Source organism: Phyllobates terribilis, unplaced genomic scaffold, assembly GCF_046119375.1.
Source record: "Phyllobates terribilis strain yellow unplaced genomic scaffold, ASM4611937v1 Scaffold_11__3_contigs__length_659146591, whole genome shotgun sequence".
Lineage (NCBI taxonomy): Eukaryota > Metazoa > Chordata > Amphibia > Anura > Dendrobatidae > Phyllobates > Phyllobates terribilis.
The window spans coordinates 258,516,385-258,536,880 of NW_027362771.1; positions in this window are offsets into that span (position 1 = coordinate 258,516,385).

The following is a 20,496-nucleotide window of genomic DNA, read 5'->3' on the forward strand; positions in this document are numbered from 1 at the left end:
GGAGAGCATGGTCAGTCATCCTCTTGGTGAGTACACGGAAGTCTTGCCTGTTAGCAGTCTGGCACGCATGGCTGAGTTTATTTTACGCTGCCTTTCCCACGACCCTCGTGTTCTCTAAATTTTGGGTGACAGTCATGACTGGTTGGTGACACTTCTAGACCCACGCTATAAGGTGAACTTTATGTCTCTTATTCCTGAGGTGGACAGGTCTACAAACATGGGGCAGTACCAGAAGGCCCTTGTTGCGGAACTATTAAAAAACTTCCCATCTGAAAACGCTGGCGGCAGAGGTCATATTTCATTGGACAACCAAGGACTACAGGCAAGAGAGACAAAACTCCAATCCAGCAGAGGCAGGGGAACACTGTCAAAGTTCTGGGAGAATTTTATCAGCCCCTCCCATCGCACAAGTCCTGAGGCGCTGGGTACCCTCACAAGGAGTGCAAAGTTTGGGAAGATACTGAGGGAGTATCTTGCTGACCGTACCAAAATCCTCCGTGATTCCTCTGTGCCTTATAATTATTGTGTATCCTAGCTGGATGCGTGGAATGACCTGGCTCTCTATGCCCTGCAGCCAGCGTTTTATCAGAGTGGGTTTTTAGTGCCGCTGGTGGAATTATAACTGATAAGCACATCCGCCTGTCAACTGAAAATGTTGACAGGCTGACTCTTATAAAATGAACAAGGCCTGGATTCGGCCAGACTTCTCAACACCACTGAATGATAGCAGCGTTACATAAACTCAAATCCAGTGTCTTGTTTTGGGAGGTGTGTTCCCAAGCACCTCTTCACACCCACACATGGGTATACGCTTCCTGATTTTGGCTATTTGCTCTTGTCCTCCTCATTCTCCTCATCCTCAACCTCCACCACCATATCACCAGGGTGACCTTGGTCCGTGATGCAACACCAACATAATTTTTTTAAAGGGTGTTTATGATGCCCGTAAAAAAAAGTTTTTATACAGTATGTTCATGTATACCCCCCAGGGGTAAATGTTTGTCAGCCCATACGCTTAGTGCATGGGTATTACAAGTATAGGAGACCTGCTCCTTTCTAATGGGAACATTTTTATGAGGCCCTCCTCCACATCTCTTCCAAGGGGCATTGGAGTGCCCTCCAATTTTTGGAAGCTCTTGCATTCACTGCATAGGCCAACACTATGGGAGACTCACTTCCTAATAATGGGAACATTTTTTTTCAGGAGGCCCTCCTCTACGTCTCTTCCAAGGGGCATTGGAGTGCCTCCAAATTTTTGGCATCCCTTGCATTCACTGCATAGGCAAACACAATGGGAGACCCACTTCCTAATAATGGGAACATTGTTTTCAAGAGGCCCTCTGACCTCCACGTCTCTTCCAAGGGGCATTGGAGTGCCTCCAAATTTTTGGCAACCCTTGCATTCACTGCATAGGCAAACACAATAGGAGACCAACCTTCCTAATAATGGGAACATTGTTTTCAGGAGGCCCTCTGACCTCCACGTCTCTTCCAAGGGGCATTGGAGTGCCTACAAATTTTTGGCAACCCTTGCATTCACTGCAAAGGCAAACACTATGGGAGACCCACTTCCTAATAATGGGAACATTGTTTTCAGGAGGCCCTCCTCTAAGTCTCTTCAAAGGGGTATTGGGGTGCGTCCAAATTTTCAAAGTGGTATTGGGGTGCGTCCAAATTTTGGGCAGCCCTGCCACTCACTGCATACGCAATAACAGTATAGGAGACCCACTCTTTAGTAATGGGAACAATAAAACATAGCCGGCTGATGGCTCTCTAAGAATAGTGAGGGCCGACCGATGGCCCTTTAAGAATAGTAAAGGCTGCCTGGTGGCCCTATAAAAATAGGCTTTGTGACTTTCAGAGTCCCTACTTCATAAATGAAACACGATGTGTCTGATGATATCTCACTCACCACATGGCCAGATAAGGTTGTAAAATGTTAAAATGACATTTCCTGGTGAATGCATTTGTCACGGTTAAAAGCAATGCAAAAGTGCAAAAACGCATCAAAAACGCTAAGTGTGAACATAGCCCAAGGTCTGGAGGAGTATTTTTGTTTTTGGTTATTTATTTTTCCTTATATACAAGTCATTACCCTGGAAAGGATGTTCCTTAACATATTTCCCAGGAAAAATCATTTTGGTTTCGTTTTTGTATGTTTTATTGTGAGTCCGTAAAAGTGGCATAATACCTCTGATCACGTTGTTGACAGCAGTGACCTGGGAGCCAGAAATCCTTCCAGGGGTCTTCCCCTTGCTGTTCCCATGTCATTTGAGCACTGTTCCCAATGATTTGGGCAATTTTTAGGCCCTCTGCAGACCGCCGGGGAGAGCCGCCTGAAAAATGCTCAAGTTTCCCATAGACTTACATTGGGCTCGTTGCTCGGGTCGAGCACCCGAGTATTCCAATGTGCTTGACCCGAGCATCGAGCACCCGAGTATTTTAGTGCTCGCCCATCACTAGTAAGCAGCAATTTGATAAGCCTGTGTTTATATGAGGATATTTACTCCAGTATCCAAACGAATCACTAGGGGCGTAACGATTACGGTCGCAGAGGTTACGACTCTGACCGGGCCGGCAGAGTTGGGGGCTCGCCCTACAGAGAAGCAGCCGGCTCCTGAGAGAGGAGCTGCGCTGTTCCTGCAGTTTCAGTAGAAACTGCCGGGCAGCGCTGGGCTCCGCCCCCTCCAGCCTCTACCTGTGACTCCGGTCTCTGCATGCAGCGTGTGACTGCTTGCTGTTGCTGACGATAAAGCAGGTGAGCAGCCCTGGTACACATAAAGTATGTGAGGCAGAAGTGCGCCTCGTCCAAGCACTGCAGCAAGAGGGGCCCCTGAAGAAGCAATGGAAGTACATAATCCATCATAGAGCCGGCAGCGGCGTCAACACTACAGATAATTATGCTGAAACGGCCCCTTCCTCACTGTTAGAGTTGGTGCTGCCGCTGGTCTTATCTATGTGGAGATGCTGCAGGGACCGAGGGAGTCACCCCCACTGAGGATCGCTGCATGTGATTCCCTCTGCTCGGGCAGCTGCTGACACCTACTTGTGCTATGCTAGGGTATGAGAAGATGGGGGGGTGCTGGGAGGGAGAAGGAGATTGCTAAAGCAGGACATTACCATGTCCCAACCACTATAAAGGGGAGGAGGGTCTCCAGAGTGTCCCCTCATACAGCCTTATAAAGTTAATATTATATTTCTATTATATATTATATAGTACTATTACAGTATATTATAATATTATATACTGTTATGTTTACATTATATATAGTATTATTCAGGGGTGTAACAACCACTACCAGACCCCTGCAGGTGAGGGGCCCGCTGACGTCAGCACAAACTTCAACTGGATGAGCGCCCTCGGACATACATTCAGCTGAAGTGTACTGCGGCGCAGGAGTTCGTGCTCTGTAATGCACGTTGCCAGCCAATCAGAGGCCAGCAGCTGACATCGGCGTGCACGTGACAGGGGGCACATGGCAGTGACGTCATGCGCTCTCGTCGGGAAGGTGAGTATTATTGTTTATTTTCGGGGAACATATACCAGGATAAGGGATATATATATACACTGTGTGCAGAATTATTAGGCAAGTTGTATTTTAGAGGATTATTTGTATTATTGATCAACAACTATGTTCTCAATCAACCCAAAAGACTCATAAATATCCAAGCTAATATTTTTGGAAGTTGGAGTGTGTTTTTTTTTAGATTTGGCTATCTTAGGAGGATATCTGTTTGTGCAGGTAACTATTAGAGTGCAGAATTATTAGGCAACTTAATAAAAACCAAATATAATCCAATCTCACTTGTTTATTTTTACCAGGTAAACCAATATCAGTGCACAAAATTTAGAAATAAACATTTCTGACATGCAAAAACAAAAACCAAAAAAATTAGTGACCAATATAGCCACCTTTCTTTATGATGACACTCAACAGCCTTCCATCCATAGATTCTGTCAGTTGCTTGATCTGTTTTCGATCAACATTGAGTGCAACAGCCACCACAGCCTCCCAGACACTGTTCCGAGAGGTGTACCGTTTTCCATCCCTGTAGATCTCACATTTTATGATGGACCACAGGTTCTCTATGGGGTTCACATCAGGTGAACAAGGGGGCCATGTCATTATTTTTTCTTCTTTTAGACCTTTACTGGCCAGCCATGCAGTGTAGTAGTTGGATGCATGTGATGGAGCATTGTCCTGCATGAAAATTATGTTTTTCTTGAACGATACCAACTTCTTCCTGTACCACTGCTTGAAGAAGTTGTCTTCCAGAAACTGGCAGTAGGTCTGGGAGTTGAGCTTCACTCCATCCTCAACCCGAAAAGGTCCCACAAGTTCATCTTTGATGATACCAGCCCATACCAGTACCCCACCTCCACCTTGCTAGCGTCTGAGTTGGAGTTGAGCTTGAAAAATCAGTCTTAAGATATTTCTTGGCCCATTCTTGATGTTTTATCTTATGTTTCTTGTTCATAGGTGGTCGTTTTTCAGCCTTCCTTACCTTGGCCATGTCCCTGAGTATCGCACACCTTGTGCTTTTTGATACTCCAGCAACGTTGCAGCTCTGAAATAGGCAAAACTGGTGGCGAATGGCTTCTTGGCAGCTTCACGCTTGATTTGCCTCAATTCATGGGCAGTTATTTTGCGGACCATGTTGGCTATTTGCCATGAAACGCTTGATTGTTCGGTGATCACGCTTCAAAAGTTTGGAAATTTCAAGACTACTGCATCCCTCTGCAAGACATCTCACAATTTTTTACTTTTCAGAGCCCGTCAAATTTCTCTTCTGACCCATTTTGCCAAAGGAAAGGAAGTTGCCTAATAATTAAGCACATCTTATATAGGGTGTTGATGTCATTAGTCAACACCCCTCCTCATTACAGAGATGCACATCACCAGATTTACTTAATTGGTAGTTGGCTCTCAAGCCTATGCAGCTTGGAGTAGGACAACATGTATAAAAAGTATCATGTGATCAAAATACTCATTTGCCTAATAATTCTGCACACAGTGTATATATATATATATATATACAGTACAGACCAAAAGTTTGGACACACAATCTCATTTAAAGATTTTTCTGTATTTTCATGACTATGAAAATTGTACATCCACACTGAAGGCATCAAAACTATGAATTAACACATGTGGAATTATATACTTAACAAAAAAGTGTGAAACAACTGAAAATATGTCTTATATTCTAGGTTCTTCAAAGTAGCCACCTTTTCCTTTGATGACTGCTTTGCACACTCTTGGCATTCTCTTGATGAGCTTCAAGAGGTAGTCACCGGAAATGGTTTTCACTTCACAGGTGTGCCCTGTCAGGTTTAATAAGTGGGATTTCTTGCCTTATAAATGGGGTTGGGACCATCAGTTTTGTTGTGCAGAAGTCTGGTGGATACACAGCTGATAGTCCCACTGAATAGACTGTTAGAATTTGTATTATGGCAAGAAAATAGCAGCTAAGTAAAGAAAAATGAGTGGCCATCATTACTTTGAGAAATGAAGGTCAGTCAGTGCGAAAAATTGGGAAAACTTTGAAAGTGTCCCCAAGTGCAGTTGCAAAAACCATCAGGCGCTATATATATATATATATATGTATATATATATATATATATATATACCAGGAAGGGGTGTTAGGGCGAACATTTTGGTATGTTCACTAGGTGCCTGCTCCTGGCCTAATTGATATGATCAAGTGCATGCAAGAAAGAATAACATCAGACACACACAGTCAGATGTAAGCTCTCCTTGATCAGCTATGGCACAGCTCCAAGTGTCCTTTATTCAACTCAAACATAGATTTATATAACCTCTGTATATGGGCTCGGTTAACCCCAGAATATGAGTAACCAGATGTATTGATTGGTTAGTCCATGGGCAGATCCATGAGGTCATCAGGGTGGGTTGGTCCATGAGGTCATCAGGGGGCGTGATCCATGAGGTCATCAGGGGGCATGATCCATGAGGTCATCAGGGGGCGTGATACATGAGGTCATCAGGGGGCGTGAACCATGAGGTCATCAGGGGGTGTGGTCCATGAGGTCATAAGGGGGCGTGGTCCATGAGGTCATCAGGGGGCGTGGTCCATGAGGTCATCAGGGGGCGTAGTCCATGAGGTGTGTCGCTTTGTGGTTGGTTAGTCCTTCTATAGAATGCAGCTTCCTCCCAGAAGAGAGCATGGTGTGATGAAACAGGAAATGGCGGCCATCTTTTGATCTAAACAACCTTATGTAAGGTGAAATAATACACTTTGTGGGTCTTTTCTCTCAATCTCCTATGTCTTGAGGTTAATTAAGTATTTGAGCCTATGGCTCTCCTCAACAGGGGAACATATATACCAGGATGATGGACATATGTACCAGGATGAGGGACATATATACCAGGATGAATGACATATATACCAGGATGGGGCCAAGGATAAGGGACATATATACCAGCATGGGGGATATATATATCAGGATGGGGCCGGTATAAATGATGAGGGAAATATATACCAGGATGAGGGAAATATATACTAAGATGGGGCCCAGGATGGGGTTAGGAAGGGGAACATATATACCAGGATAGGGCCAGGATGAGGGACATATATTCCAGGATGGAAGACATATATATACAGTATATACCAGGATTAAGAGGGGGGTCCAGTCCAAATCTTGCATCGGGGCCCATTGGACTCTAGTTACGCCACTGCCAATCACTATAAGTGAAATTGTAGCTAGAGTACAGATATAGGCTGTGTGTGTATGATCAGGATTTGAAACAGAAATTTCCTGAGTGTTTCTGCATCTCCTTGGCAGGAAAAACGCTGCGGAAATTCCGCGTGTTTTTGACGCGTTTTTTGAAGTGTTTTTGTACATCAATGAAGGCTTTTTGGAGCTAAATAAAGTCATTTAGTGGGACATTGCTTAAACCCTTGGATTACCATCACAACTGGGGTGAGCATGTTGGTTAATTTAAATGATTAAATAATGTGTCTGTTGTATTTCAAATAAAGTGTTTACTCTGTGTCTGTGTGTTTATTTAACTCTTTATTTTACTTTAATTAGGTTTGGTCATGAAAAGGTCTGATTGACACCTTGACATCACCAAACAAAAGAGCTAGGTGTCAGCTAATCCCATTCACCCAATCTTCATTAGCATTTCTATTCATGTAATTTATGCGACTGCTGTGAGCTGCTATTTTTAGCCTGGGAAAGTGCGATTTGCAAACATGGTCCCTGGCCATTAATAACAGCTCACAGCTGGTTATTTAGCGCTAAGTCCCCACGATCAGCACTCAGCAGCGCTTTGGACGCAGCATATTTTTGTTGCGTCCAAAACGCGGTGTTCTAATGCCGCACTTTTATTGTCGGTACATGTGAATCCACCTCATATAATGACACTTCAATCGGTCAAAATCTGTAGCGGAGACTAGCGTGTCCACTACAGAAATTGACATGCTGCGGGTGAGTTTGGGTACGTGGCCACAATCAGGAGCCGCTGCAGGCTTGACGCTGCGTGTTTACACAGTGTCAAACCCGCAGCGTCCAATTGTTACAGCATAGTGCATGGGATCTCTAGAAATCCCATGTCCACTATGCATGCATCAGAGGCTGCGGATCACCCGTGGACACTCACATGCGGCGCGTCTTTCAGGACCGCAGCATGTCAAATTTTCTTGCTGAGTCGCTAGTCTCCGCAACAGAAATTTGACCACTAGAATGTATTGAATGCAGTAAATCCGCATGGTTCAGTGAACACATGTGGATTTACCTGCTTTCAATAGAATGCAACATTTTGGACGCAGCAAAAAATATGCCTCGAAAGCGCTGCTATGTCCGGATCGTGGACACAGAGCCTAAAATTTTTTTAAAAAATGGCGTGGGCTCCCGCGTCATTTTAATAACCAGCAGAGGGAAAGCCGACCACTGGGGGCTGATATTAGTAGCCGGGGAAGGGGCCATTAGCCAACAATGTTCCCTGGCTATTAATATCAGCCCACGGCTGTTTGTTTAGCCTTTACTGGCTAGATTACAGAGGGACCCCAGAAAAAAAATTATGTTGGGTCCCCCTTTAAAGTGTAACCAGCTAAGGCTAAACAGACAGCTGCAGGCTGATATTAATAGCCAGAGAAGGGGCCATGAATACTAGCCCCCTCCACGGCTATTAACCCCGAGGGTGGTTTGCACGTTAATGACCAGGCCAATTTTTACAATTCTGACCACTGTCATTTTATGAGGTAATTACTCTGGAACGCTTCAATGGATTCCCCTGATTGTGAGAATGTTTTTTCGTGACATATTGTACTTCATGATTGTGGTAAAATTTCTTCGCTATCACTTGCGTTTATTTGTGAAAAAAATGGAAATTTGGCGGAAATTTTGAAAATTTTGCAATTTTCAAACTTTGAATTTTTATGCCCTTAAATCAGAGAGATATGTCACACAAAATAGTTAATAAATAACATTTCCCACAGTAGGAAAACAAAAACACTTTTTCATTTTTCCGAATCAATTTGTGAAGCACCTGGGGGTTCCAAGTGCTCACTATGCATCTAGATTGGTGCCTTGGGGGGTCTACTTTCCAAAATGGGGTCACTTGTGGGGGAGATCCAATGTTTGGGCACACAGGGACTCTCCAAATGCAACATGGTGTCCGCTAACAAATTGAACGGCTCAAATTGTTAGCGGACACCATGTTGCGTTTGGAGAGCCCCTGTGTGCCCAAACATTGTAGCTCCCTCACAAGTGACCCAATTTTGGAAACTAGACCCCCCAAGGCACCTATCTAAATGCATAGTGAGCACTTGGAACCCCCAGGTGCTTCACAAATTGATTCGTAAAAATGAAAAAGTGGAAAAAAAAATAATTTTCCATTTTTATGAATCAATTTGTGAAGCACCTAGGGGATCCAAGTGCTCACTATGCATCTAGATAGGTGCCTTTGGTGGTCTAGTTTCCAAAATGGGGTCACTTGTGTGGGCGCTCCAATGTTTAGGCACGCAGGGGCTCTCCAAACGCAACATGGCGTCCGCTAACAATTTGAGCCGATTTTCCATTCATTTTATTAGCTGACACCATGTCGCGTTTGGAGAGCCCCTGATGTGCCTAAACAGTGAAGCTCCCCCACAAGTGACCCCATTTTGGAAACTATACCCCTCAAGGATTTTATTAAGGTGTATAGTGAACATTTTGAACCCAGAGGTACGACACAGAATTTGATAACATTAGGTCATCATATTGAATAAGTTGTCATTAGTCTTGAGCGCAAGTGCTCACTACTTGAGTTTACATCGGGTACTCAGGTATGCACCATGTACTGCGTGTGCTCGAGTGACATGCTCGAGTCCCTGCCCCGCATGTTTCACGGTTATTAGACACCCAAAAAAAAACATGCGGGGATCGCTCGTGCATGGCAGGCAATCCCCACAAAGTTTTTTTGGCCGTGAAGCATATGGGGCGGAGACTCGAGCATGTCACTCAAATACCCACGATACTCAATGCATACCCGAGCACCCGATGCATACTCAAGTAGCGAGCACTTGCGCTCAACACTAGTCGCCATATCGTCATCTTTTTTTCTTACTTTTGAAAAAAATCCCAACCCCATCACAACCCTAACCCCAAACCCAGCCCTAACCCTAGCCCTAACCCTAGCCCAACCCTAACCTGAGTACTTTTATTGTTTTTTTTTTGTTTTTTTATAATGATATTTATTGATGGGTACATTATATTTTTATTTTTGGTGGATTATTTTTTTATTTTTTTTTAAATATTTTTACAATTTTTTTTTTTTTTTTTCACTTTCTGACAGTTTTTATACTTTTTTACTCTGTCCCACTCTGGAACTTTCACGTTTTTTATTCTGATCGCCTGCATGGCACAGGAATGCAGCACCATCCCTGTGCCATGCAGGCTGTTAGCGCTGGACAGGGAGAAGATAGTTTGGAGATGCACAGCGCATGTCCAAACAATCTTCCTGTTGTTTGGTGACCCGGATGTTTTCATGACGACATCGGGTCATCATGGCAACATCCTGGAAGCCACGGCAGACAGCGCTGGAGGCCGGAAGAGGAGGTGAGTATCTGCGATCACCTCCCCTTGCCACCGCAATGCTGCGATCGACTTCGATCTCAGCATTGCGGGGGTTAATGTGCTGGGAGCAGTGCGGGACCGCTCCCTGCACATAGTACCGGGTGTCAGCTGTGACAATCAGCTGACACCCGGCGGCGATCGCGGCCGCACAGACTGTGTGCGCGCGCGATCGCGATGACGTACTAATACTGGTCTGGCTCTTAAGTCCCAGGACACAGACGCGTATTAGTACGTCTAATGTTGTTAATGGGTTAATATCACCCATCAGCAGTCCCAGAAATGGCGCATCCATAAGATGTGCCAAATCTGGCGCTTAGCCTCTGCTCTTCCCACTGCCCTGTAGCAGTGGTGAGTGGGGTAATGGGGTTGGGGTTCACGTCAGCCTTGTATTGGCGGCTGACGTGAAACCCAGGTTAGTTATGGAGGGCAACTACACTGTGTTCCAAATTATTATGCAAATAATATTTTCTCAGATTTTCCCAAATTACCTATATGAATTGCAGTCATGGTAATTTTCCAGTCAAATAACTATTAGAGTACAATTGAAAGGTTTTTGTACAAACTGCCTATGATAACAGTATATTTTTAAAAAAATAAAACACTCAAACTGTACTCAAAATGCATGTTCCAAATTATTATGCACAGCAGAGTTTTCAACCTTTTCATTTTAATAAAGAACAAAAAAATGGTCATTTTTGAAATTATAAGCATTAGCAGGTTATTACAAACTGAAATCAAACAGTTTTCAACTCAAAACTTTATTCTAGGTGATGTTACATTTGCACATAGGACCCCTTGTTCGAAAGGAGCTTCTGAACTCTCTCGTCCATTGAATTTGTCGGGTTTTGGATGGTTTCTGCTTTAATTGTTTTGCATGAGGACAGAATACCCTCCCAGAGCTGTTGCTTAGATGTGAACTGCCTCCCGCCATCATAGACACTCCTTTTGATGATGCTCAAGAGGTTCTCAATGGGGTTGAGGTCAGGGGAGCATGGGTGCCACACCATAAGTTTGTCCCCTTATATGCCCATAGTAGCCAGAGATGCAGATGTGTTATGTGCAGCATGAGACGGGGCATTATCATGCATGAAATGATCTCGATGGTCCAGATGGATGGAGTGGAGGATGGCTGGTTGATGGACACCCCATGCAAACACGGCTACGGCGCTAACAAGGAGGAGGTGGAGTAATGTTTTGGGCTGGAATCATGGGGAGAGAGATTGTCGGCCCTTTTAGGATCCCTGAAGGGGTAAAGATGAACTCCATAATGTATGTGGAGTTTCTCAAACAGCACTTCCTTCCATGATTCAAGAAGAAGAACCGTGCATTCCGCAGCAAGATCATTTTCATGCAGTCAAATAGTTATTTGACTGGAAAATTACAATGACTGCAATTCATATAGGTAATTTGGGAAAATCTGAGAAAATATTATTTGCATAATAATTTGGAACACAGTGTATAAGACGCACCCATTACTAACCACGTGGTAAAATGGTCGCCGCTTTTTCAATGAATACACGGCCAGAATAAAGTATTTTAATGAAATAAAAAACACATGTTTTTTTTTAAAGAATTTTATTGTACGGGTCCACAAAGCCATCAATCTTCTGAAAAAAAAGTAAAATAACAAACAAGCATATCCCTCACCTGTCCGCCATCAACGACGCAGTCCACGTACCAACGACTGTCCCACAACGATCCAGGTCACTTCTACAGCAGTGACATCAGCAATCACTGATGTCACTGCTGTAGAAGACAGCAGTGTATACTGACAGGGGTGTAATATCACCCCTGTCAGTATACATTGCTGTGCAGGAGGTCACGGGTTCATCAGCTGAAGATAAGCTGATCAGCCCCGATGAGCTCTCACCACCATCACCCTGGGAACGTTCTTCAGAGTGTTCCCAGGGTGAGGTCATGTGAGCGATCAGCTGATTGCTCACGTGACCGCAGGTCCTGGAAGCACAGTATACGGCGGGGAGCGAGCGCGCTCCCCACAGTATAACACCGGCCGCCGGGAGGAGTGGATCACCGGGACTGAGGACACTGGGGGCTGCCGGACTGGTGAGTATAAGGCTATGTGCCCACGATGCAGAAATGCTCAGGATTTTTTACTGAGCGTTTCTGCATCTCCCTGGCAGAAAAAAACGCATGCGGATTGTACATGCGTTTTCCTGCCAGGGACATGTGGATGTGAAGCGTTCTTTACTTGCATTTCCGCATATGGGTTGACAAGCGCTTTCCAAGAGATTTTAGCATCACTTGGAAAGTGCTTGACAACTTGGTCACACTATATAAATCCATGCTAAAGGCATGGATTTATATAGTGTGACAGAGAGAATGTCAAAAAATAAAAAAATAAATATATACTTACCCTCCGATGGCCCGTGCTGTCTTGCTTCACCGTCCCGGATGCCGGCAGCGGTAGAGTGAAGGACCTGCCGACGTTAGCGTCGCGTGACCCGTCACATGACTCTGACGTCAGCTCAGGTCCTTCATTCCATCGCGAAGTGCCGGGAAGCAAGGAGGAGCGCAGCGCGGGCCGCCAGAAGGTAAATATATATTTATTTTTTATTTTATTCTTTTTTTACGGCTTTTTTTACAGGACTCTCCTCTCCTCCACACCCGGGTACCATCCGCACATTAGAATGCGTTCTAATGCAAGTCAATGGGTTTTTTTCCGCAATGATAATCCGCAGCGGAAATTTCCGCAGCATGTGCACAGCACATGCGGATTATCATTGGGGGACATGGCAGGCCTTCTACCATGCATTTTTTAAGCGTTTCTGCAGCGTTTTTGCCGCTCCGGAAACACTTAAAAAACGCATCGTGGGCACACAGCCTTGGGATTGTTTTTTTATTTTTTACTTTTTTTTTTCTTTTTTTCACTGCCGGTGTTTCCCGGCTCTGCTGAGGAGAACTACTGTTATCAGCGGGAGCGGCGGTCGGATTAGGGGAGTTGTAGTCCTTCTCTTCTGACCCGGGTACCACTCGCACCGCGTTTCCAGAGAGTTTCCTGCTCATTGGCTTTAATTGAAAAACAGCAAATCTGCAGATATAAATATTATACCTGCAGGTTTGTTGCGTTTCAATTAAAGTCAATGGTCGGGAAACGCTCCAGAAACGCTGGGCATAATGGTCATGCTGCGTTTTTTTCTGCAATGATAATCCTGAGCGGAAATTTCCGCATCATGTGCACAGTACATCAGGATTAGCATTGCTATAGCTGGAAGACCTATTAACCCCTTTAAAGCCCAAGACGTACTAATACGTATCTGCGCCCTGGGACTTAAGAGCCTGATACGTATTAGTACGTCTTGGCGATCGCGCCCGGACACAGGCTGTGAGGGCACGATTGCCGTCGGGTGTCAGCTGATTGGCACAGCTGACACCCTGTGCTATGTGCAGGGAGCAGTCCCGTACCGCTCCCTGCACATTAACCCCCGCAATGCTGCGATTGAAGTCGATCGCAGCAATACGGTGGCAAGGGGAGGTGATCGGGATACTCACCTCTCCTGCCAGCGTCCAGCGATGTCTGCCGCGGCTTCCCGGATGTTGCCATGACGAACCGATGTCGTCATGACAACATAAGGTTCACCAGACTGCAGGAAGATATTTTGGTCATGCGCAGTGCATGATCAAAGTATTTTCTGCATCTGCAGCGCTGACAGCCTGTATAGCACAGGGATGGACGCTTAAAAAACGCTTGGTAGAAGGTCAGCAATGTTCTGCAATGATAATCCGCATGTGCTGTGCACATGCTGTGGAAATTTCCACTGCGGATTATCATTGTGGAAAAATCTGCAGCACTACCAATTATTTTGCGTAATCGCGGCGTTTTCGCCGCCATTGACTTGCATTGATTTGCTTAATATCCGCATGACTACATGTGCACATGCGGATATTAAGCAATTCAATGTGCGGATGGTACCCGGGTCTGGAGAAGAGGAGACTCTCATCCTGACCCGGGTACCATAGTACCTGTAAAAAAAAGAATTAAAATAAAAAATATACATTATACTTACCTACTGATGGCCCCCGGTCTCCATAGCGATGCGTCCTGGCTCCCCGGCAGCTTGCGATGGTCTAAAAGGACCTGCCATGACGTCATTTAGTCATGTGACAGGTCACGCGACCGCTGATGTTGGCGGTCGCGTGACCTGTCACATGACTAAATGACGTCATGGAAGGTCCTTTTACACAACCGCGAGACACCAGGAAGACCGGACGCATCGGATAAGGAGACCGGGTGCCATCGGAAGGCGAGTATAATGTTTTTTTTTATTTTTTACCATTTGTATTCTTTTTTTTAACTAACTTGGTTACATTATATAAAATCCATGCCGGTTGCATTGATTTATATAGTGTGACCAAGTTGTCAAGCACTTTCCAGGTGATGCTAAAATCGTTGGAAAGCGCTTGACAACCCGCATGCGAAATCGCATGATCAAAACGCTTCACTTACACTTGTCCCTGGCAGGAAAAACGCATGTAAAATCTGCATGCGTTTTTTCTGCCAGGGAGATTCAGAAACGCTCAGGAAAAATCGGGAGCATTTCTGCATCGTGGGAACTTAGCCTTTCCCTTATGAAAATGCAAAATTGTGGGCTGAAAAACATTTTTGTGGGAAAAATGTGAAAATTTTATTTTTACGGCTCAATGTTCTAAACTTCTATGAAGCACCTGGGGGTTCAAGGTGCTCACCACACATCTAGATAAGTTCCCTGAGGGGTCTAGTTTCCAAAATTGTGTCACTTGTGGGGGGTTTCCACTATTTAGGCACATCAGGGGCTCTCCAAATGCAACATGGCGTACGCTAATTATTCAAGCAAATTTTACATTAAAAAGTCAAATGGCGCTACTTCCCTTCCGAACCCTGCCATGCACCCAAACAGTGGTTTTCCCCCACATATGGGGTATCTGCTTACTCAGGAAAAATTGCACAACAAACTGCATGGTGCAATTTCTCCTGTTACCCTTATTAAAATGCAAAATTGGGGGCTGAAAAACATTTTTGTGGGAAAAATGTGAAAATTGTATTTTAAGTTATAAACTTCTGTGAAGCACCTGGGGGTGCAAGGTGCTCACCACACATCTAGATAAGTTCCCTGAGGAGTCCAGTTTCCAAAATGGTGTCAATTGTGGGGGGTTTCCACTGTTTAGGCACATCAGGGGCTCTGCAAACACAACATGGCGCTTTTCCCAACGTATAGGGTATAAACGTGCTCAGAGGAAATTGCACAACAAATTTTGGAGTCCATTGTTTCCTGTTACCCATGCGAAAATAAAAAAAATTGGGTCTGAAGTAACATTTTTGTGAAAAAGTTAATTGTTAATTTTTTTCTTACACATTCCACAAATTCCTGTGAAGCACCTGAAGGGTTAATAAAGTTCTTGAATGTGGTTTTGAGCACCTTGAGGGGTGAAGTTTTTAGAATGGTGTCACTTTTGGGTATTTTCTGTCATAAAGACCTCTCAAAGTGACTTCAAATGTGATGTGGTCCCTAAAAAATGGTTTTGTAAATTTTGTTGGAAAAATGAGAAATCACTGGTCAACTTTTAACCCTTATAGCTCCCTAATAAAAAAAAATTTGGTTCCAAAATTGTGCTGATGTAAAGTAGACATGTGGGAAATGTTATTTATTAACTATTTTTTGTGACATATCTCTCTGATTTCAGGGCTTAAAAATTAAAATTTTTAAAATTGCAAAATTTCCAAAATTTTCGCCAAATTTCCATTTTTCTCACAAATAAACGCAAGTGATATCGAAGAAATTTTACCACTATCATGAAGTACAATATGTCACAAAAAAATAATCTCAGAATCAGGGGGATCCATTGAAGCGTTCCAGAGTAATTACCTCATAAAGTGACAGTGGTCAGAGTTGTAAAAATTGGCCTGGTCATTAACGTGCAAACCACCTTGGGTTGTAAAGGGGTTAACAAGCGTTTTTGCACCGTTTCCGCGGTGGAAAAAACGCTGCGAAAATGCATCAAAAACACTTTGTGTGCATATAGTCATAATCATACAAATGACTGGCTGGACACTCTAGTAAAGTACTGAAGTGCATAAGGAATTTTTTATTATGCAAAAACAGCTTTCAAATTCACAATGACAAGGATATTATAAACATTCTATTGCCACCTTGTGGTGAGAACAAGAACAAGCTCTTATCTATGCAAATATTTTTATTCCTACTACATTCAGAAACACATACAAAGTTGTATTTAACTACAGGCAGTACAGCTCTTATTATACATTGAAAGTATTTCCATTTGCATTGATATAAACGGGGAGATGTAGAGCAACCCAATATATATTGCTGCAAGAACGTTAGAAATAAGTTTTAAAAGATTGCTAAAGCATCTCTCCCAAATGTGATAAATAGAGATCATAAGTGTTAAGCCCTGTGCTCCATATGTCAGGTGGTCATAATTACCACTGCTCAGTATTGATCTGGCACGTTCAGAATCCCCTTAACGCATGTGTGGCGCCCCTGAGGGTTCAGTCGGCACACGGAGCTACTGCACCTCACCCAGAGGTGTGGTGTCTCTCTTCTCTCAGGTAAGGAGGGAGTGCTGCACGGAACCCCAAACACTGGCATCCAACACTACATTGCTCCAGGCCGGCTGGAGGGGCAACATGCAGAGCGCAGCTGCTGAGCCCTGACCCTGGCTGGAGTGGGGGGGAACCCAAAGGTAGGGGGAACCAGTAGTGGGTGTGGGTGGAGGAAGTAGTTAGAGGGAGCACTTTAGTAGGAGTATAAAATAGGGAAGCCATCTTAGGGTGGCAGTTCAGAGTTGAGTAGTGGTGTGAGTTCTAGGGAGCTGTTTAGAAGAACAGCTCGGGACAGTTCAGAGGAACAGTCCGGGAGCAGAGTCTCATTAGGAGATCTGCTCCACAAGTAGGGCCCGGTGTCAGAGGCCCAGGAGGGGAGTGGGAAGTAGGCTCCATTCTGGGAGAGGATCCCAGGGGTACGGCGCGTGCAGGACGGCACCCGTACGCCCCGCATCTGCCAGAAGACAGAGGGATCGTAGCCGCATTCTGGTCCCCTGAGAGTCGGGCAGGTCTGTGTAACTCCGACGGAGTGGAGGGACTTCAGAGTACCTGAGCGGGACTGGGAGTGGGCAGCGTAGAGCAGGAGGGAGAAGGACCTAGTATGAAGACGGTCAGAATAGGAACACAAGTAAGTGGGGTTCTGCCAGGTATCCCCAAGCTGCCTGAGGAAGGATTGAACCCCTGCCCAGTGAACGCAGCGCGACGCGGGAGGTCTGCACCTGTACAGTGCGCCTGTGGACTGTCTGAAGTATTGTGAGTAAAACCTTGGATGACTGCACTGTACTGCCTCCGTCCATTCTTTCATCGGCGCCACTGTTCCCCCTGCACTACAACGCCCAGCGCAAACCCACTCTCCATCACTTCACTGCCCTGAGGCCTGCTCCACCTGTGGGGAGCCGTCCCATCACAAGCTGCCCTAACATCTGCCTCATAGGACTGTTGCAGCGCTGGTGATCTTCACCAGACACCACAGGTGGCGTCACGAACTTTCTAAAAATAATCCCCCTTTTGCACTGACCGCCCTGGGTCACGGACCGGACCAGCCGCCGTGATATCCCCCGCCAACCGGCTTCCAGGAGCCCAGCTGCCAAGTACTCCACGGCCCTGGGGGCTCGTCACATGTTTCGGATCAGCTTCTTCTGAAGGGTATAATTACAAAAATTATAAGGATAGATATTTAGAAAGGTCATTATAGGTACCGAGCCATCGCCCTAAAAGGCAGTGCAGGTGTAAGATGTGCCTGATTCATTAAGAGGCGCACTTAGCACTTCATGAATTAGGCACATCCTATCACTGGTGTGCACCTTGCTAGAAGTGTACATTTCTGGCTTAAGTTAAGTCACTAAAGTGTTGTAACTTTTGAAGAATTTGGTTGACGGGCTTTGTAATACCCCTTCCCGTCCATGTTCTTCCTACTTTGGTGTAACTGGCCAAGACTGGGTGAAAATGGCAAAAGTCACAACATTTTTTTAATAAATACGAGATGCGCAAAAATTTAGTGACTTTTTAAAGTGTATTATACTAGAATTCTGGCAAAAGCAGTTTGATAAATTGGGGCCTAAGTGAATTAGTGGATTCAGTACACAAAAAAACTGATGTTTCTTAGGCAGTTGCATACCTCCCAACTTTTGAAGAAAAGAAAGAGGGACAAATCATGCCTCATGAGTAGCGGGCCGTGGAAAATTTTTGTCACGCCCCTGGCCACATCCCAACCCACGCCAATTTACCTTTTCTTTCTCCCCTGGCAGGAGAGGATGTCAGAGGGGCCATGGTAGTGAGGGACATTCAGCAGACAAACGATACTGCATGACATAGACCAAAATCCGGGACTGTCCGCAGTATCCAGAGAACTCCTGTCCAGCGCTTAGCTTAGGTCAGGTCCGGCTTTTTTGTGTCTGTAAGGGCATGTTCACACGTTGCATAAATACTGTGCTTTTTGTTCTCTACAGGATCTGCACTAAACTACACAATAACAATATTCTTCCCCTTATTTGATGCATTTCTGGTGCAGATGTGAAGCTGCGTTTTTAATGTGTTTTTTATAGTTCAGAAAAGTTTTGATTCTGCACTTAAAAAGTATCTGCAATTTTTTACATATTTTTTTTTTAGGCTCCACATAGAAGACAAGAGGGAAAAAAAGCACCTCACGGTTTAGTGGTGTCTTTAACCCCTTTAGAGCCCATGACGTCTTAGTACGCACATTTGCGTACTGCCCGTTCAGTGAGGGCTGCTGCGCTGAGCCCTCACTGAACCAAGCACATGTCAGCTGATTCTTACAGCTGACATGTGCCCGCAACAGCCGCGGGTGGAATCGCGATTCACCCGCGACTGTTAACCTGTTAAATGCCGCTGTCAATCTCCGACAGCGGCATTTAACGCGCGCTTCCTGGAAGCGCGTCCTAAGCCCCGCCCACCGGCGACCCCGTCACGTGATCGCGGGTCGCCGATGGGCGTGCTTGACAACCCAGGGTCTGCAGCAGACGCCTGTGGTTGTCATGATCTCGTCGCTGTGAGCGCCACCTAGTGGTCGGCGCTCATAGCACAGGACCATTTCTGCTGCATACAGGGGACCTGCTGGTCCCCTGTATGTAGCAGAGCCGATCAGACAACTGCTGCTTCTAGTCTCCTATGGAAAATTTAAAAGTTTAAATCACCCCCCTTTTGCCCCATTCAAAATAAAATAATAAAAAATAAACCCCACATACACATATTTGGTATCGCCGTGTTCAGAATCGCCCGATCTATCAATATAAAGAAAGAATTAATCCGATCGGTAAACGGCATAATGAGAAAAAAAATCTAAACGCCAGAATTACGTTTTTTGGTCGCCGCAAAATTGCAATAAAATGCAATAACGGGCGATCAAAACATCGGATCTACCCCAAAATGTTATCAATAAAAACGCCAGCCTGGCGCGCAAAAAATAAGCCCTCACCCAGCCCCAGATCACGAAAAATGGAGACGCTACAGGTCTCGGAAAATGGCGCTATTTTTTTTTTTTTTTTTTACCAAATTTTGGAATTTTTTTTCACCACTTAAATATAAAAGTACCTATACATGTTTGGTGTCTATGAATTCGTAATGACCTGTAGAATAAGAATGGCAGGTCAGTTTTAGCATTCAGTGAACGTGGTAAAAAAATAAATAAAAAACAACTGTGGTATTGCACTTTTTTTGCAATTTTACCGCACTTGGAATTTTTTTCACGTTTTCCCGTACATGATATGGTAAAACTAGTAATGGCGTTGAAAAGTACAACTCGTCCCGTAAAAAATAAGCCCTCACATGGCCATATTGACCAAACAATAAAAACGCTATGGCTCTGGGAACAGGGGGAGCAAAAAACGAAAAAGCAAAAACGACAAAACCCAAGGTTGCGAAAGGGTTAAACCACAGAGGACACAGTTCTAATAGAGAAAAAATATCAATTTAGCCATTGTTTTATGCCATTTACCAATTCCCATAAATATTCTGATTGCTATGTTGTGCGGGTCGTTACTATTACAGGGACACAAAATATGTCCATGTTATTTGCTGATATTTATTATTTAAAAAAAACAACACATTAAAAATTACATTATTTTTATCATTATCAAGTGTTTTTCACTATAATTTTTTAGTAATTTTATAGAATGAAAAAATCTCTTATTGTCCCTCTAAAATAAAAAGACATAGAAACGCACTGCAATGTACAATGTTTCACTATAATCTGCCTGTAGAATCAGAGCCTGCAATATCATGCAGATCAAGTATACAAAATTCTCTCTATTACATCACCAGAGCTTGTGGCTCAGTAGCTTAGGCTCCTGCTTGTAATGTTAAGTTTGTGGGTTTGAGACCTGAAGCGACTCAC